Source organism: Paralichthys olivaceus, chromosome 9 (assembly GCF_024713975.1).
Source record: "Paralichthys olivaceus isolate ysfri-2021 chromosome 9, ASM2471397v2, whole genome shotgun sequence".
Taxonomy (NCBI): domain Eukaryota; kingdom Metazoa; phylum Chordata; class Actinopteri; order Pleuronectiformes; family Paralichthyidae; genus Paralichthys; species Paralichthys olivaceus.
Genome location: NC_091101.1, coordinates 1,019,526 through 1,039,517, shown reverse-complemented (window position 1 = coordinate 1,039,517; position 19,992 = coordinate 1,019,526). Strand labels below are relative to the sequence as shown.

Below are 19,992 nucleotides of genomic sequence, written 5' to 3'. Positions count from 1 at the left end.
CACGCTCGGCTGTTATCCCCTTACCTAACCCTAACCCTAACTCCCTAACCCTAACCCCTAACCCTAACCCCTAACCCCTTACCCTAACTCCTAACCCCTAACCAGTGGCCCCATGCCTAAACCTAACCATTAACCTAGCCCTAGATCCTAACCCTAACCACTTCCCCTTCTCTAATCCTAACCACTTCCCTTTTTCCTAACCCTAACCAAATCCCCCTTTTCCCTAACCCTAATGATTAACATTTTAAATTAAAAATTTAAAAATTTTAAAAAAGGGGATGAAAATGATAACAAACACAGGACTAATGCTCAAGGCCGTAAGCCAAAGAATGGAACCAACAGGTTCTGTTCATGACTGTGGCCAGAACAAACCTGGAGCAGATTCTCCCCTTTAAACAAATAAAACAAAAATAGTTATGAAACAAGATGGAATAAATAAACATATTATTTTATGTATGTGTGTGTGTATATATATGTACATATATAGTTGTATGTGTGTATACATGTATGCATACATTATTATTATTATTATTATTATCATTATCATTATCATTATCATTATCATTATTATTATTACTATTACTATTAATATTATTTATCCAATCTAATTTAAATCAATTGAAACAATTCCTTAAAAAAGTTAGACATTTTTTTAAACAAAATCACTTTCCTCACCTCTCTTCCCTCATGAAAGTGAGGGAGTAGGGGGAGGCAGAGTTCACAGCCCGAACAGGCGGGGGAGGGCTTAGCCCGGACAGGCTTCTCTCCCCAACTCTGCTACCCTTATTATATGAATGGTATAAAAAAATATGAAAAGGAGGATTCCAAACCAAATCACTTTTATGATTTTTTTTTTTTAAATATACGAATTAATTAATAAGGAGATATTTTAAATGTTATTCCTAATTCTATTTTACAACTCAAACTAGATTGTAAACAATATTTTACATACAACAACAAGTTTTAAACTTGATAAAAATATCGTTTTCCTCTGATTGGCTCCACTACTCCCAAAGGATCATGGGAGTTGATTAAATAATGAATTTTTCTCCATTCATTTCCCTTATATCAACCACCAATCCTAAAAAAAAGTTTGAATCATAAACAAATTACTATCCCAATAAGGATTTCCCTAAAATTAAAAAAAATATTTTAAAACATACTCAGAAATTTCAATTACTTATGAATTTTTTACAACTTTAAAATATTTTTTTCTCCTTAAAATACACATCCCACTCTCAAACAATGAGAATTAAACTTTACAAATATATTTTATCCACTAATTAACCAAAAAATGGTAAATACACTGAGATTCTCAGATGTTTTGTTTTAACCACGATAAATAGGAACACGTGTGAGCAAGACTTCCCCCCAAAATACATGACAAAACACAATAGAATGAAATACAAAAATGAAATGAAATACTTGTTCTACTACTATTACTTATGGTGAGTATACTGATGACATGATGCTATTGTGATTGTTAACAACAGTATGTAACAAAAATACTATATAATGATAATATTTATAATAATATATTAGAAATATGTGTTGTGCTTCTGCTGCTGCTTCATTGGAAAAAAAAACATTCAGCCACCCGGCCCTGTCCAAGATGAAACACTAAAACACTTGACTTCGGCTAACAATAGTCTTTGGCTTCCACTGGCTGCATTTCCATTGGATTTTCACTCAAAATCACTGCTTTTTAATGCTTTGTGAGTGTGGGAATCATGGGGATTGTGACTTGATCAGGTGGGTGCAATGGTTTTTTTCGTCCACCAGATGGAGGTCATTGACCACTGAGCACAACAGTTTTTTCAAGCTTCAACATCTTGAATCAACTTTATCAGTCTTCAAGTCAAGTCAACTTGTCACTTATCAATAATGCCATATGTGCAGGACATACAGAGAATTGAAATAGTGTTTCCCTCTTATCCCCGGTGCAAACAACATTCAACATGAAATATCAAATATCAAAAATACAAGTCATTCAAAGATAGAAACAGGCAGTGGCAAATCTAGATGATATCAAGAGTATAAATATTGCAGATATGGCGGGATGAACAGAATGAACGGTATAAATAGAAACAGAATTATCAGTGGAATATCAATAGAAATATGGAAATATGAACAGAATTACAGTAGAAATAGAAATGGGATGCTCTCCAAAAAAAATACACCACCACCACCACGACTACAAATGACTTCAAACGTGCTCCTAACACTATTCTGGAGGAACGATTTGGGCCTCCACACTTTTTTCACTCCTGACCGTCGCATTCATTATCATGATCATTTATTGTTCTCTTAGTTTGTTGTTGTTGTTGTTGCTGCTGCTGTTGCTGTTGCTGCTGTTTGGTGTGATGTTTTAAATCCATGTTTTATTTTGCTACAAAGGACAATGCCTTGAATACATTGATTTTATTGCATTAAAATACAATACATAATACAAAAGAATGAAATACAACAATAGAATGAAATACAACCATAGAATGAAATACTACCATAGAATGAAATACTTGTACTACTACTACTAATGGCAACCGTACTGATGACATGATGGTCGTGTGATTGTTAACAACAGTATGTAATAATGTAATAATAGTAACACACTTTGGATCTGTCTGTGTGTATGTAATAATAATAACACTATATAATGATCACATTTATAATAATATAGTAGTAATATGTGTCTGTTGTGCTGCTGGGAACGTGGGTTTCATCTTTCTACGAGCTTCCAATCAAAAGCGGTTCACTTTGGATCTCTCTGTGCAAAGATTTAGATTTAGATTTAGATTTCCTTTATTGTCCCTCAGTGGGGAAATTCACATGTTACAGCAGTAGCACAAGATTTAAATCCAAAGAGAGGACAAACAAAAAAGCAAACAGAAACACACAACATCAGGTAGTATATATAGCAGCAGTTGTACATGGGCAAATAGCAAAATTTTTAAATTGTACTGTGGTTATTGCAGTGGTTAATTGCACATTGCGTGTGTGTGTGTGGTCTACTGGGGGGGGTCAGACCTGGTTGTTAAATAGTCTGACAGCAGCGGGAAGGAAGGACCTACGATATCTCTCCTTCACACACCTGGGGTGAAGGAGTCGGTCACTGAAGGAGCTGCTCAGTGCAATGATGGTGTCCTGCATGGGGTGGGAGACATTGTCCAACATTGATGATAGTTTCGTCATCATCCTCCTCTCTCCCACCACCTGCACTGAGTCAAGGGGGCAACCCAAGACAGAGCTGGCCTTCTTTATCAGCTTGTCAAGTCTCTTCCTGTCAGCTGTTGAGATGCTGCTGCTCCAGCAGACCACTCCAGAGAAGATGGCTGATGCCACAACAGTGTCAAAGAAGGTCCTGAGGAGCGCTCCCTGCACTCCAAAGGACCTAAGTTTACGCAGCAGGTAGAGTCGGCTCTGACCTTTCCTGTAAAGCGCATGAGTGTTTTGAGTCCAGTCTAGTTTATTGTTCAGGTGAACACCCAGGTACTTATAAGAGTCCACTCTCTCTATGTCCATTCCCTGGATGTTCACCGGTGTCGGGGGTGTGTGATTGCGCCTGCGGAAATCCACCACCAGCTCCTTGGTTTTCCCTGAGTTGATCTGGAGGCGGTTCCACTGACACCAGTCCACAAAGTCCTTGATCAGTTCTCTGTATTCCCTGTCATCATCGTCAGTGATGAGGCCGACGATGGCAGAGTCGTCAGAGAACTTCTGCAGATGGCAGTGTGCAGAACTGTGCCTGAAGTCTGCAGTGTACAGGGTGAACAGGAAAGGAGCCAAGACGGTTCCCTGTGGAGCCCCTGTACTGCAGAGCACCGTGTCTGAGACACAGTCCTTACTCCTCACATACTGTGGGCGGTTGGTGAGGTAGTCTATAATCCATGATGTGAGGTGGTGATCCACGCCTGACAGCTCCAGCTTGTCCCTCAGAAGCAGAGGCTGGATGGTGTTGAAAGCACTGGAGAAGTCGAAGAATGTGACTCTCACAGTGCTTCCAGGCCTTTCAAGGTGGGAGAGGGCTCTGTGCAGGAGGAAGATGACAGCGTCATCCACCCCGATGCTGGGCTGGTAGGCGAACTGCAACGGATCCATCGATGGTCCAACCAGAGGGCGGAGATGGACGAGGACCAGCCGTTCCAGTGTCTTCATCAGGTGCGATGTCAGCGCCACTGGCCTGTAGCTGTTGAGGTCTTTCGGGTGCGGCGTCTTTGGCACCGGCACCACGCAGGATGTTTTCCACAGTTGTGGAACTCTCCCCAGCTTCAGGCTCAGGTTGAAGACGTGCTCCACAATCCCACAGAGTTGGTCTGCGCAGGACTTGAGGAGCCTGGAACTGATGCCGTCCGGACCTGCAGCCTTTTTCACCTTGATCTTCCTGAGCTCTCTCCTCACCTGGTCGGCAGTGAGGGACAGATCGGGGCTCAAGGGCAGGGTGATTGGGGGTGTGGGGGAGGGTGGAGGTGTGGGAGGAGGTGGGAACATCAGTGGGGGGGGTGGGGGAGTAGAGGTGGGGGCAATGATGGCTGGCTGTGATCTGAGTGCTGTGAGAGAGTGAGTGGGAGTGGGGGTGGGGGGGGTGGAGAGGGGAAATACAGAGTGTGTCGACAAGGGGGGCTGCAGCAAGGACGACTGGGCTGGGGGAGGGTTAGCTGTCTGATCGAACCTGTTGAAGAATAGGTTCAGGTCATTCACCCACTTCTGATCCCCCTCAGCCTGGGAGTCAGCCTGTCTGTATCCTGAGATGGTCTTCAGGCCTCTCCAGACTCCGCTGACGTTGTTCTGCTGCAGCTGATCCTCCATCTTCTTCCTGTAGCGGTTCTTCCCCTCTCTGATCTTCCACCTCAGCTCCTTCTGCACAGTCTTCAGTCTCTCCTTATCTCCAGACTGAAAGGCCCTCTTTTTCTCCTTAAGAAGGACCTTTATGTCTGGATTAATCCAGGGTTTGTTATTGGAGAAACACCGTACAGTCCTGGTGGGTACAGTGTTCTCCATGCAGAAGTTTATATAGTCTGTGATGCAGTGAGTGAGACTGTCAATGTCCTCCCCATGAGGATCACAGAGTTCTTCCCACACAGTTGTTTCAAAACAGTCCCTCAGAGCCTCTTCAGTCTCCACAGACCATCTTCTCCTGACTGACAGGAAGCAGCGCGTGAGGCTGGGCAAGCTTGTCTCTGAGTCACGGACCATCAGCACTGGAGCCCCACAAGGTTGTGTGCTCTCCCCTCTACTGTTCTCCCTCTACACCAACAACTGCACCTCCAGCCATCCCTCTGTCAAACTCCTGAAGTTTGCAGACGACACGACCCTCATCGGATTAATCACCAATGGGGACGAAGCCGCCTACAGAGAGGAAGTTAACAGCCTGGCTTCCTGGTGCAGCCAGAACCACCTGGAGCTGAACGCTCTAAAAACTGTAGAGATGGTAGTAGACTTCAGGAGGAGCCCAGCCCAAACTGCCCCCCTCAGCCTGTGCAACTCCCCAGTTAAAACAGTGGAGTCCTTCAGATTCCTGGGGACCATCATTGCACAGGACTTGAGGTGGGCGGAGAACATCACCTCCATCACCAAGAAGGCCCAGCAGAGGATGTTCTTCCTGCGGCAATTGAGGAAATTCAACATGCCGCAGAAAGTGATGGTTGAATTCTACACAGCCATCATTGAGTCCATCCTCACCTCATCAATCACCGTCTGGTTCGCTGCCTCCACTGCCAAGGACAAGGGAAGACTGCAGCGGATCATAAGGTCAGCTAAGAAGGTCATCGGCTGTGACCTGCCGGCCCTCCTAGACCTGTTCCACTCCAGGACCAGTAGGAGAGCAGGCAAGATCATTGCTGATCCCTCACATCCCGGTCACCACCTGTTCCAGAGACTTCCCTCCGGAAAAAGGTTTCGGGCCATCAGGACTAAAACCTCTCGCCATCTGAACAGTTTTTTCCCCGTGGCAGTGGGGCTCACAAACAAGCCCCCTGCATCACACTGACTCTGCACCGCACTGACTCTACCCCACCACACCCCACCACCTGCACATAATTTATAATTTATTACTACTCTGTTACTGCATATATGTATATACTTTACTTTATTTTATTTTATTTTATTCTATTTTATTTTATACAATTTCTTATATATTGTTGTTTTTCTACATTGTTGTTTTATGTACATAAGTAGTGCACCAATTACACCAAGGCAATTTCCTGTATGTGCAAACATACCTGGCAAGTAAAAGAATTCTGATTCTGATTCTGATTCTGATTCTCACTGTGCGGGTCACAGCTGGTTGCCTGTGCACGAGGGGTTCATACACAGGCCGGAGATGAACCAGGTTGTGGTCTGATCTCCCCAGGGGGGGGAGGGGTGTTACATTATATGCGTCCTTGGTATTGGCATACAAAAGATCCAGTATTTTATTGTCTCTGGTGTGGCAGGTGATGTACTGGGTGAATTTGGGTAGAGTTGAGGAAGGAGAGGCATGGTTGAAGTCCCCAGAGATGAGGAAGAGAGCTTGTGGGTGCTGTGTCTGCAGCCTGCTCACAGCTGAGTGCAGGACATCGCAGGCCGTGTCACCATTAGCAGAGGGGGGGACATATGCCACAATCACGACGACGTGTGAAAAATCCCGAGGTAGATAAAATGGCCACATGCTAACAGCTAACAGTTCAATGTCTTTGCAGCAGAGTTGTTCTTTAACAGTGGTATGTCCAGTCTTACACCATCTGTCATTCACAAACACAGCCAGCCCTCCTCCTTTCCTCTTACCGCTCTCCTCTGTCCTGTCGGCCCGATGTAGATTAAATCCACCCAGTGAAACATGTGAATCCGGAGTCAATGAGTTCAGCCAAAGTCGCTACAGTCTGCACCACATGTGATGCTCGGTCTCAGGGAGGGCCGTGCCCACCCTCCGGTGGCCGCTCAGGGACCCGCACCAGACACACTTTGGATCTGTCTGTGCAAAGCCGCTACAGTCTGCAGCACATGTGATGCTCGGGCTCAGGGAGGGCCGTGCCCGCCCTCCGGTGACCGCCCAGAGACCCACACCCGAGCTTCTTTTTTTTTAAATCAAGCCTCTCAAGCCCTTTAAGGCCTTATCTCTGATAACTCATCGAGGCTTTGGGCTGGGGATCTGAAATCTCCGTATGCTTGTCAGGGGACGGGGTCTGACCGCTGTGCCAAGTTTCAGACCCGTGCGACCTCCGCAAAGGTCAGACACACCGATCTTTTTGTTCTATATAGCCTCTCAGGCCCTTTAAGGCCTTATCTCTGATAACTCATCGAGGCTTTGGACCGGGGATCTGAAATCTCCATATGCTTGTCAGGGGGTGGGGTCTGAAAGCTGTGCCGAGTTTCAGACCCGTGCGACCTCCGCAAAGGTCAAAGGTCACATGATGGATGGCTTATCTCAGTGTTTGTGCCGTCTTCTTACCCCCTCTCGCCCCTATACCCTGACCCCCTAACCCTTATGACCTGAAACATGCTCCTAACACTATTCTGGAGGAGCGATTTGGGCCTCCACACTGTTTCACTCCCGACCGTCCAATTCACTTATCACGGGGAGTCGTTTTTCGCCCATATCTCCACAACCGTAGGTCGTAGCTGCCGGCCACTGCCACCAACGGAAAGAGCACCCCTGAAAATGGGGGGGGTAGCCAAAGTCCAGAGTCTCTGGCACCCCGGGAAATAGCGTGTCCGCAGGGCCGGACGCGGACACGCTCGGCTGTTATCCCCTTACCTAACCCTAACCCTAACTCCCTAACCCTAACCCCTAACCCTAACCCCTAACCCCTTACCCTAACTCCTAACCCCTAACCAGTGGCCCCATGCCTAAACCTAACCATTAACCTAGCCCTAGATCCTAACCCTAACCACTTCCCCTTCTCTAATCCTAACCACTTCCCTTTTTCCTAACCCTAACCAAATCCCCCTTTTCCCTAACCCTAATGATTAACATTTTAAATTTTAAATTTTAAAATTTTAAAAAAGGGGATGAAAATGATAACAAACACAGGACTAATGCTCAAGGCCGTAAGCCAAAGAATGGAACCAACAGGTTCTGTTCATGACTGTGGCCAGAACAAACCTGGAGCAGATTCTCCCCTTTAAACAAATAAAACAAAAATAGTTATGAAACAAGATGGAATAAATAAACATATTATTTTATGTATGTGTGTGTGTGTGTATATATATATGTACATATATAGTTGTATGTGTGTATACATGTACGCATACATTATTATTTTTTATTATTATTATTATTATTATCATTATCATTATCATTATCATTATCATTATTATTATTACTATTACTATTACTATTACTATTAATATTATTTATCCAATCTAATTTAAATCAATTGAAACAATTCCTTAAAAAAGTTAGACATTTTTTTAAACAAAATCACTTTCCTCACCTCTCTTCCCTCATGAAAGTGAGGGAGTAGGGGGAGGCAGAGTTCACAGCCCGAACAGGCGGGGGAGGGCTTAGCCCGGACAGGCTTCTCTCCCCAACTCTGCTACCCTTATTATATGAATGGTATAAAAAAATATGAAAAGGAGGATTCCAAACCAAATCACTTTTATGATTATTATTTTTTTAAATATACGAATTAATTAATAAGGAGATATTTTAAATGTTATTCCTAATTCTATTTTACAACTCAAACTAGATTGTAAACAATATTTTACATACAACAACAAGTTTTAAACTTGATAAAAATAACGTTTTCCTCTGATTGGCTCCACTACTCCCAAAGGATCATGGGAGTTGATTAAATAATGAATTTTTCTCCATTCATTTCCCTTATATCAACCACCAATCCTAAAAAAAAGTTTGAATCATAAACAAATTACTATCCCAATAAGGATTTCCCTAAAATTAAAAAAAATATTTTAAAACATACTCAGAAATTTCAATTACTTATGAATTTTTTACAACTTTAAAATATTTTTTTCTCCTTAAAATACACATCCCACTCTCAAACAATGAGAATTAAACTTTACAAATATATTTTATCCACTAATTAACCAAAAAATGGTAAATACACTGAGATTCTCAGATGTTTTGTTTTAACCACAATAAATAGGAACACGTGTGAGCAAGACTTCCCCCCAAAATACATGACAAAACACAATAGAATGAAATACAAAAATGAAATGAAATACTTGTTCTACTACTACTACTTATGGTGAGTATACTGATGACATGATGCTATTGTGATTGTTAACAACAGTATGTAACAAAAATACTATATAATGATAATATTTATAATAATATATTAGAAATATGTGTTGTGCTTCTGCTGCTGCTTCATTGGAAAAAAAAACATTCAACCACTCGGCCCTGTCCAAGATGAAACACTAAAACACTTGACTTCGGCTAACAATAGTCTTTGGCTTCCACTGGCTGCATTTCCATTGGATTTGCACTCAAAATCACTGCTTTTTAATGCTTTGTGAGTGTGGGAATCATGGGGATTGTGACTTGATCAGGTGGGTGCAATGGTTTTTTTCGCCCACCAGATAGAGGTCATTGACCACTGAGCACAACAGTTTTTTCAAGCTTCATCTTGAATCAACTTTATCAGTCTTCAAGTCAAGTCAACTTGTCACTTATCAATAATGCCATATATGCAGGACATACAGAGAATTGAAATAGTGTTTCCCTCTTATCCCCGGTGCAAACAACATTCAACATGAAATATCAAATATCAAAAATACAAGTCATTCAAAGATAGAAACAGGCAGTGGCAAATCTAGATGATATCAAGAGTATAAATATTGCAGATATGGCGGGATGAACAGAATGAACGGTATAAATAGAAACAGAATTATCAGTGGAATATCAATAGAAATATGGAAATATGAACAGAATTACAGTAGAAATAAAAATGGGATGCTCTCCAAAAAATAATCCACCACCACCACCACGACTACAAATGACCTGAACATGCTCCTAACACTATTCTGGAGGAACAATTTGGGCCTCCACACTTTTTTCACTCCTGACCGTCGCATTCATTATCATGATCATTTATTGTTCACTTAGTTTGTTGCTGTTGTTGTTGTTGCTGCTGCTGCTGTTGCTGCTGTTTGGTGTGATGTTTTAAATCCATGTTTTATTTTGCTACAAAGGACAATGCCGTGAATACATTGATTTTATTGCATTAAAATACAATACATAATACAATAGAATGAAATACAACAATAGAATAAAATACAACCATAGAATAAAATACAACCATAGAATGAAATACAACCATAGAATGAAATATTTGTACTACTACTACTACTTCTACTAATGGCAACCGTACTGATGACATGATGGTTGTGTGATTGTTAACAACAGTATGTAATAATGTAATAATAGTAACACACTTTGAATCTCTCTGTGTGTATGTAATAATAATAACACTATATAATGATCACATTTATAATAATATAGTAGTAATATGTGTCTGTTGTGCTGCTGGGAACGTGGGTTTCATCTTTCTACGAGCTTCCTATCAAAAGCGGTTCACTTTGGATCTCACTGTGCAAAGCAGCTACAGTCTGCACCATATGTGATGCTCGGTCTCAGGGAGGGCCGTGCCCGCCCTCCGGTGGCCGCTCAGGGACCCGCACCAGGCACACTTTGGATCTGTCTGTGCAAAGCCGCTACAGTCTGCAGCACATGTGATGCTCGGGCTCAGGGAGGGCCGTGCCTGCCCTCCGGTGGCCGCTCAGGGACCCGCACCAGACACACTTTGGATCTGTCTGTGCAAAGCCGCTACAGTCTGCAGCACATGTGATGCTCGGGCTCAGGGAGGGCCGTGCCTGCCCTCCGGTGGCCGCTCAGAGACCCACTCCCGAGCTTTTTTTTTTTTAAATCAAGCCTCTCAAGCCCTTTAAGGCCTTATCTCTGATAACTCATGGAGGCTTCGGGCAGGGGATCTGAAAAATGAGTATGCTTGTCAGGGGACGGGGTCTGACCGCTGTGCCGAGTTTCAGACCCGTGCGACCTCCGCAAAAGGTCAGACACACCCCTCTTTTTGTTCTATAAAGCCTCTCAGGCCCTTTAAGGCCTTATCTCTGATAACTCATCGATGCTTTGGGCAGGGGATCTGAAATCTCCGTATGCTTGTCAGGGGACGGGGTCTGACTGCTGTGCCGAGTTTCAGACCCGTGCGACCTCCGCAAAGGTCAGACACACCCCTCTTTTTGTTCTATAAAGCCTCTCAGGCCCTTTAAGGCCCTTATCTCTGATAACTCATGGAGGCTTTGGGCAGGGGATCTGAAAAATGAGTATGCTTGTCAGGGGACGGGGTCTGAACGCTGTGCTGAGTTTCAGACCCGTGCGACCTCCGCAAAAGGTCAGACACACCCCTCTTTTTGTTCTATAAAGCCTCTCAGGCCCTTTAAGGCCTTATCTCTGATAACTCATCGAGGCTTTGAACCGGGGATTGAAATCTCCATATGCTTGTCAGGGGACGGGGTCTGACCGCTGTGCCGAGTGTCAGACCCGTGCGACCTCCGCAAAGGTCAAAGGTCACATGATGGATGGCTTATCTCAGTGTTTGTGCCGTCTTCTTACCCCCTCTCGCCCCTATACCCTGACCCCCTAACCCTTATGACTTGAAACGTGCTCCTAACACTATTCTGGAGGAGTGATTTGGGCCTCCACACTGTTTCACTCCCGACCGTCCCATTCGCTTATCACAGGGAGTCGTTTTTCGCCCATATCTCCGCAACCGTAGGTCGTAGCTGCCGGCCACTGCCACCAACGGAAAGAGCCCCCCTGAAAATGGAGGGGGGTAGCCAAAGTCCCGAGTCTCTGGCACCCCGGGAAATAGCGTGTCCGCAGAGCCGGACGCGGACACGCTCGGCTATTATCCCCTTACCTAACCCTAACCCTAACCCCTAACCCTAACCCTAACCCTAACCATTAACCTAGCCCTAGATCCTAACCCTATCCACTTCCCCTTCTCTAATCCTAACCACTTCCCTTTTTCCTAACCCTCACCAAATCCCCCTTTTCCCTAACCCTAATGATTGACATTTTAAACTTAAATTTTAAACATTTTAAAAAGGGGATGAAAATGATGACAAACACAGGACTAATGCTCAAGGCCGTAAGCCAAAGAATGGAACCAACAGGTTCTGTTCATGACTGTGGCCAGAACAAACCTGGAGCAGATTCTCCCCTTTAAACAAATAAAACAAAAATAGTTATGAAACAAGATGGAATAAATAAACATATTTTTTATATATGTGTGTGTGTGTGTATATATGTACATATATAGTTGTATGTGTGTATACATGTACGCATACATTATTATTTTTTATTATTATTATCATTATCATTATCATTATCATTATCATTATTATTATTATTATTACTATTACAATTAATATTATTTATCCAATCTAATTTAAATCAATTGAAACAATTCCTAAAAAAGTTAGACATTTTTTATAACAAATCACTTTCCTCACCTCTCTTCCCTCATGAAAGTGAGGGAGTAGGGGGAGGCAGAGTTCACAGCCCGAACAGGCGGGGGAGGGCTTAGCCCGGACAGGCTTCTCTCCCTGACTCTGCTACCCTTATTATATGAATGGTATAAAAAAATATGAAAAGGAGGATTCCAAACCAAATCACTTTTATGATTTTTTTTTTTTATATATACGAATTAATTAATAAGGAGATATTTTAAATGTTATTCCTAATTCTATTTTACAACTCAAACTAGATTGTAAACAATATTTTACATACAACAACAAGTTTTAAACTTGATAAAAATAACGTTTTCCTCTGATTGGCTCCACTACTCCCAAAGGATCAAGGGAGTTGATTAAATAATGAATTTTTCTCCATTCATTTCCCTTATATCAACCACCAATCCTAAAAAAAAGTTGGAATCATAAACAAATTACTATCCCAATAAGGATTTCCCTAAAATTAAAAAAAATGTTTTAAAACATACTCAGAAATTTCAATTACTTATGAATTTATTACAACCTTAAAATATTTTTTTCTCCTTAAAATACACATCCCACTCTCAAACAATAAGAATTAAACTTTACAAATATATTTTATCCACTAATTACCAAAAATTGGTAAATACACTGAGATTCTCAGATGTTTTGTTTTAACCACGATAAATAGGAACACGTGTGAGCAAGACTTCCCCCCAAAATACATGACAAAACACAATAGAATGAAATACAACAATAAAATGAAATACTTGTTCTACTACTACTACTACTACTTATGGTGAGTATACTGATGACATGATGCTATTGTGATTGTTAACAACAGTATGTAACAATAATACTATATAATGATAATATTTATAATAATATATTAGAAATATGTGTTGTGCTTCTGCTGCTACTTCATTGGAAAAAAAAAACATTCAGCCACTCGGCCCTGTCCATGATGAAACACTAAAACACTTGACTTCGGCTAACAATAGTCTTTGGCTTCCACTGACTGCATTTCCATTGGATTCGCACTCAAAATCACTGCTTTTTAATGCTTTGTGAGTGTGGGAATCATGGGGATTGTGACTTGATCAGGTGGGTGCAATTGTTTTTTTTGTCCACCAGATGGAGGTCATTGACCACTGAGCACAACAGTTTTTTCAAGCTTCAACATCTTGAATCAACTTTATCAGTCTTCAAGTCAAGTCAACTTGTCACTTATCAATAATGCCATATGTGCAGGACATACAGACAATTGAAATAGTGTTTCCCTCTTATCCCCGGTGCAAACAACATTCAACATGAAATATCAAATATCAAAAATACAAGTCATTCAAAGATAGAAACAGGCAGTGGCAAATCTAGATGATATCAAGAGTATAAATATTGCAGATATGGTGGGATGAACAGAATGAACGGTATAAATAGAAACAGAATTATCAGTGGAATATCAATAGAAATATGGAAATATGAACAGAATTACAGTAGAAATAGAAATGGGATGCTCTCCAAATAAAATCCACCACCACCACCATGACTACAAATTACCTGAAACGTGCTCCTAACACTATTCTGGAGGAACGATTTCAGCCTCCACACTTTTTTCACTCCTGACCGTCGCATTCATTATCATGATCATTTATTGTTCTCTTAGTTTGTTGTTGTTGTTGTTGCTGCTGCTGTTGCTGCTGTTTGGTGTGATGTTTTAAATCCATGTTTTATTGTGCTACAAAGGACAATGCCTTGAATACATTGATTTTATTGCATTAAAATACAATACATAATACAATAGAATGAAATACAACAATAGAATGCAATACAACCATAGAATGAAATACAACCATAGAATGAAATACAACCATAGAATGAAATACTTGTATTACTACTACTACTACTAATGGCAACCGTACTGATGACATGATGGTCGTGTGATTGTTAACAACAGTATGTAATAATGTAATAATAGTAACACACTTTGAATCTGTCTGTGTGTATGTAATAATAATAACACTATATAATGATCACATTTATAATAATATAGTAGTAATATGTGTCTGTTGTGCTGCTGGGAACGTGGGTTTCATCTTTCTACGAGCTTCCTATCAAAAGCGGTTCACTTTGGATCTCTCTGTGCAAAGCCGCTACAGTCTGCACCACATGTGATGCTCGGTCTCAGGGAGGGCCGTGCCCGCCCTCCGGTGGCCGCTCAGAGACCCACTCCCGAGCTAATTTTTTAAATCAAGCCTCTCAAGCCCTTTAAGGCCTTATCTCTGATAACTCATGGAGGCTTCGGGCAGGGGATCTGAAAAATGAGTATGCTTGTCAGGGGACGGGGTCTGACCGCTGTGCCGAGTTTCAGACCCGTGCGACCTCCGCAAAGGTCAGACACACCCCTCTTTTTGTTCTATAAAGCCTCTCAGGCCCTTTAAGGCCTTATCTCTGATAACTCATCGAGGCTTTGGGCCGGGGATCTGAAATATCCGTATGCTTGTCAGGGGACGGGGTCTGACCGCTGAGCCAAGTTTCTGACCTGTGCGACTTCCGCAAAGGTCAGACACACCCCTCTTTTTGTTCTATAAAGCCTCTCAGGCCCTTTAAGGCCCTTATCTCTGATAACTCATGGAGGCTTTGGGCAGGGGATCTGAAAAATGAGTATGCTTGTCAGGGGACGGGGTCTGACCGCTGTGCCGAGTTTCAGACCCGTGCAACCTCCGCAAAGGTCAGACACACCCCTCTTTTTGTTCTATAAAGCCTCTCAGGCCCTTTAAGGCCTTATCTCTGATAACTCATCGAGGCTTTGGACCGGGGATCTGAAATCTCCATTTGCTTATCAGGGGGTCTGACCGCTGTGCCGAGTTTCAGACCCGTGCGACCTCCGCAAAGGTCAAAGGTCACATGATGGATGGCTTATCTCAGTGTTTGTGCCGTCTTCTTACCCCCTCTTGCCCCTATACCCTGACACCCTAACCCTTATGACCTGAAACATGCTCCTAACACTATTCTGGAGGAGCGATTTGGGCCTCCACACTGTTTCACTCCCGACCGTCCCATTCGCTTATCACGGGGAGTCGTTTTTCGCCCATATCTCCGCAACCGTAGGTCGTAGCTGCCGGCCACTGCCAGCAACGGAAAGAGCACCCCTGAAAATGGGGGGGTGGGGGTAGCCAATGTCCCGAGTCTCTGGCACCCCGGGAAATTACGTGTCCACCGAGCCGGACGCCGACACGCTTGGCTATTATCCCCCTACCTAACCCTAACCCTAACCCCTAACCCCTAATCCTAACCCCCCCCCCCCCCCCCACACACACACACACTCATTTATTTATTTTAATAAATATCAATTTTTGTACAGTTTACTGAATATATTGCGATACTACTGCTCAATTAATTACTATTATTATCCCATCACCTATTCAATTTGTAACCCATGTCAAGATATGATATAAATAAGAATAAATAGTTTAAAGGCTGCATAAATAAGTTTAAAATTAGTGATCCATTTTATGTAAGTCAATTCATCAAAGTTAATTAGAAATGTTCATACAACAATAATTTAATGTCTATTTAAGATTAAAAGTATGCTGACAGAAATTTCATGCCTGCCCCTTTAAGGGACTAGTGACACTCAACGCAGCGCCTGCGTGATGCTGCAGCAGAGACCATAGGGAGAGAGCAGAGGAGAAAACGGAGAAAAACGAGCTGCGATTAATAAGCAGAAAAAGAGTGAAAAAAGTTGATTTAGCAGTTGAAAAATATAACTTACCTGGTCGGGAACTGACGGGGATTTTATGAGAACTAAGTCACACCGGTTTTGGTGAGTTTTGTGTTTATTTTCTTGCAATTTTGCTGCGTTGTACCTTTTTAGCGGAAAGCTAATGCTAAAAACGTAGCTATTCACAAGGAAATGCTCCGTCATAACCTGTTTATCAGTTATTTTTTGGGGTTTATGAAGACTGTAAATGTTACAAAAGTGTGTGTAAGCTGTATAAATGAAAGGTATGCGCTGTAGTTTGTGTGGGAGACGGAGCCGTGAGTTGAAAGAGACCGCTCCGCTGCCATTTTGAGACGAAAAAACACCGTAGCAGTAACGTTACAACTTAGAAACTGTGAAACATTTAATTGTGTGATTTGAGGATTTAAAAAGAGATTATTTGTGTTTATGACATGTTACACAGGTCAGGTTTTTTGCTCGGTTTGAAGCTGGGTCGGAGCAAGGACTGTGCACACACAGACGGGATTCAAGATGGCGAGCCAGACCCAGACCTTCACCTTTAACTCATCTACTCCTTCGCGCCAGTGAGGAAATCTTCGGCGTATGGTGACTCAGTGGTAGGAGTATCAGGAACTAGTTTGAACTGAACTGATTGATTTGTTATTTTTTTCGGACTAAATTGAACTGAGGAGAAAAAAGACTGGTCTAACTTAACTTAGATTAGCTACGAAAGGAAAAAGTGAAATACTCTTTTCAATTATACTTGCCTTAGTATTAGGAACCTGCAGGGTATTTGTTTTGTTTTGTGTATTGTATTTTATATGTGTGTTTTGCATTCAGTAAATTGCCGGCCGGTTCAGGACTCACCTGATCCAGCCAGGCTTTATCAAAAAGGAATGTTTTAAGTTTAACCTTAAATGCACAGAAGGTGTCTGCCTGGTAGCTGAATGCTCTACCTCATGTTCTACTCTTACAGACTCTTGAAACCACAAGAGAGACTGTGTTTTGGGAACGAAAACACCTACTGTAGATGCTTGAGAGAGAGTCTGAGCCAGGGACAGTAAATATGGTTGAGGTTCCATCAATAAGGTGAGTAATAAAAAATGTGATACCTTACTGTGATGTAAACTGTGTTCTGAGAATGTTTTGTAAATCTGTGGGGATTTATGTAGGTAACATTAATTTGACAACCTTTACCATTTCTATTGGGGAGCCAATTTCACGGCTATGCTCAGTATCAAATTCTAAATCCACATTAAAAAATTGGGGAGTAAAAACATATGAAAAGATGAGGAGGGCAGTTGATTTGCATGTGATTTTTACTATGTTGTAGACTGGTTTGTTTTAAATGTCCCCATGCAAAATGGAACGTGCATAACTTGTAGGTACTACAGTACCAGTATAGTGCCTGGAAAAGATAATATTGGATACATGCATGATGCCTCGAGCTGCAACTGACAAGTAACACAGAAAGTGAGGGTAAACAAATGCACGTAAGAGGCATTGTCATCATCCACAGGGTCTTCTCCTGTGTCTTTTCACTCTGTAATGTGTATACTGATGACTGCCGCAGCTGGCATGACAACAGATTACTTTTCAAACTTGCTGATGACTCTGTGACAGTCAGTCTCCTCCATGCGGATGAGAACAGCCATGGTCCCATTGTGGATTGTGAATCTGTATTGCTGTGACTGCATTTTTACTACTAAATGTGACAAAAACCAAGGACATGAGTTTTAGGCATCAGCCCTCAAACTCTGAGTACTATCATCAAGGGGCAGGTGATAGACTTTGTAAAGAACTACAAGTACCTTGGGATGAACATTAACTATGATCTCTCTGATGACTATGTCCCTGATGATGGCTGTTTGTATTACGGATAGCATCTGGCTGATCCCTTATTCAGTAGAACATGTAGTAACATATCCATGTTCCATGCTGTTTATTTAAAAATAATTTACTTGTCTTCTTGTACAATGCTCAATGATATAGATATCCATTCCAGATTTCTGCAACATACCTTGGAATTGTATCCATAATTAATTATGAAAATAAATCCAGTTTATGATTTGTGATATATGACAATTTGATTCTGACTGATCATAATTCAAGGTCAGCTTTAATTTGCCTCAATTCAAGATACCTTAAATGAAGTTTAAAGTTAGAATGTCATTGTGGAAATCCTAAACTAGAATTGTGATTAATGAAGCATTGTGTTAGTTCATGCAGGACACGGAGTCATGTGCTCAGCTATACCGATAGGTTTATGGGTGCTCGTCAGTCACCCACCAATCACAGCCCATTCTCTCACCAAAGCGGTCCCTTTAAATACAACCTCATCCTCACTGATCCCTGCTAAGCTATAACACTTTTAGCACTGTAATGGAAATTTTACATTTGTGTGTGTATAAATGCATAAACAGACATGTATGTGGAGGACTGACCAAATGGTTGACCAAATTGTTCATCTAAAAGGGCAACTTTAAGGTTTACGGTGATGGCTTAAGAAACTTGAGTTTTATGGCCTTGAGAAACCACAACTTTATGGTATCTCGTATCTCTGATTGGGATCAAACAACTGGGATCTCACAGGGGGGGGGGAGTCATCCACAGAACATGTAAACAAAAGGACAGGATGTCTCCTCCACTGAGTGAAAATACAGAAGGGTAATATATACCTTTGCATGCTTAGTGGGAGGGGGCTGTGAGTTATAAGAACACAGATTCTCCTATGTTCTTTGCTTATTTGTGCATGTCATTCAGGTGATGTGTACCAATGAGTCCATCTGCAGATGCTGAATTAAACTTAAAGAAAGAAGTGTTTGACTTTGTGCTTGTTTCACAGAAACTGCCACCACAGCACCGAGTCCAAACACGGTTGTGGTAAATCATCTTAAACAAAGGTACCTTGCCTGCTACGCCCACTGGGGGCTCTGCATATGTTCCCTGTTTTTATCTTAGCACGCTGCTCGGCTAACCAGGGAACATCCAAAGAATGGAGCCTTCAGCGCCAATCATAACTGTGTCCCCATTTGCAACAAATGGGTAAATCATGACAAAGAGTTCCTGACTGAACTCGGAATAAAATGAATTTCTGAAACTATAATAGTTCAACTGAATTGTAGATATCTAATGTTATTTTAATTCTACCATTACCTGTCTTGACATGTACTGTAGATGCTTGAGAGAGTGTCTGAGCCAGGGACAGTAGACATCACTGAGGTTCCATCAATAATGTGAGTATTGAAACGCATGATATTTTACAATATACTGTGAAGTAGATTCTCAGAAAGTTACAGAAATTTGTGGGGGAAAATTGTTTGCAGATGCTATGAATGTCGTGTTCATTTCTGACACTCAGTTCACATTTATAGAGTTGGCTTGTTTTGTCAAGAAATCATCCGTGTAAATTAAAAGAACAGGGAACAAATTATTTATCATGTATTGCTATATTTATTTCTTTACCATTTTCACTTTCAGTGTGGCCAGAGGCATTATGTTTTCAGCTTGTCCATCCATCTGTCTGTCCCATTCATGTGAAAGTGATATCTCATGAACAACTACATTATGTAAGTCAAAGGTCGAAAGGTCAAGCTAACTTGACTTTGCATTGTTTTGAATACAAAGGAAATATTATTACATGGGATATATCCGAAATGCCTTGAGGGAATTCTTTCACATTTGGCACCAACATTCGCATGACATTGGATTTAATTTTGGTGGCCAAATGTCACAGTGTTCTCACAAAGTATGTTAATATTTTTCCTGAAAATGATATCTAAAGATCAGCTCATGGGAATCTCGTCAAACTTGGTAAAAAC

General features: G+C 41.7%; 1 long non-coding RNA gene across 1 annotated transcript; it reads left to right on the top strand.

The window, feature by feature from the left end:
* The first annotated feature begins 16,113 nt into the window (after nucleotides 1-16,113).
* Nucleotides 16,114-19,407, top strand: LOC138411433 (uncharacterized). Its single transcript, XR_011244076.1, has 4 exons — nucleotides 16,114-16,273; nucleotides 16,635-16,788; nucleotides 17,148-17,260; nucleotides 19,017-19,407. It is a non-coding gene; the product is annotated as an uncharacterized lncRNA (long non-coding RNA).
* Nucleotides 19,408-19,992: the final 585 nt, after the last annotated feature.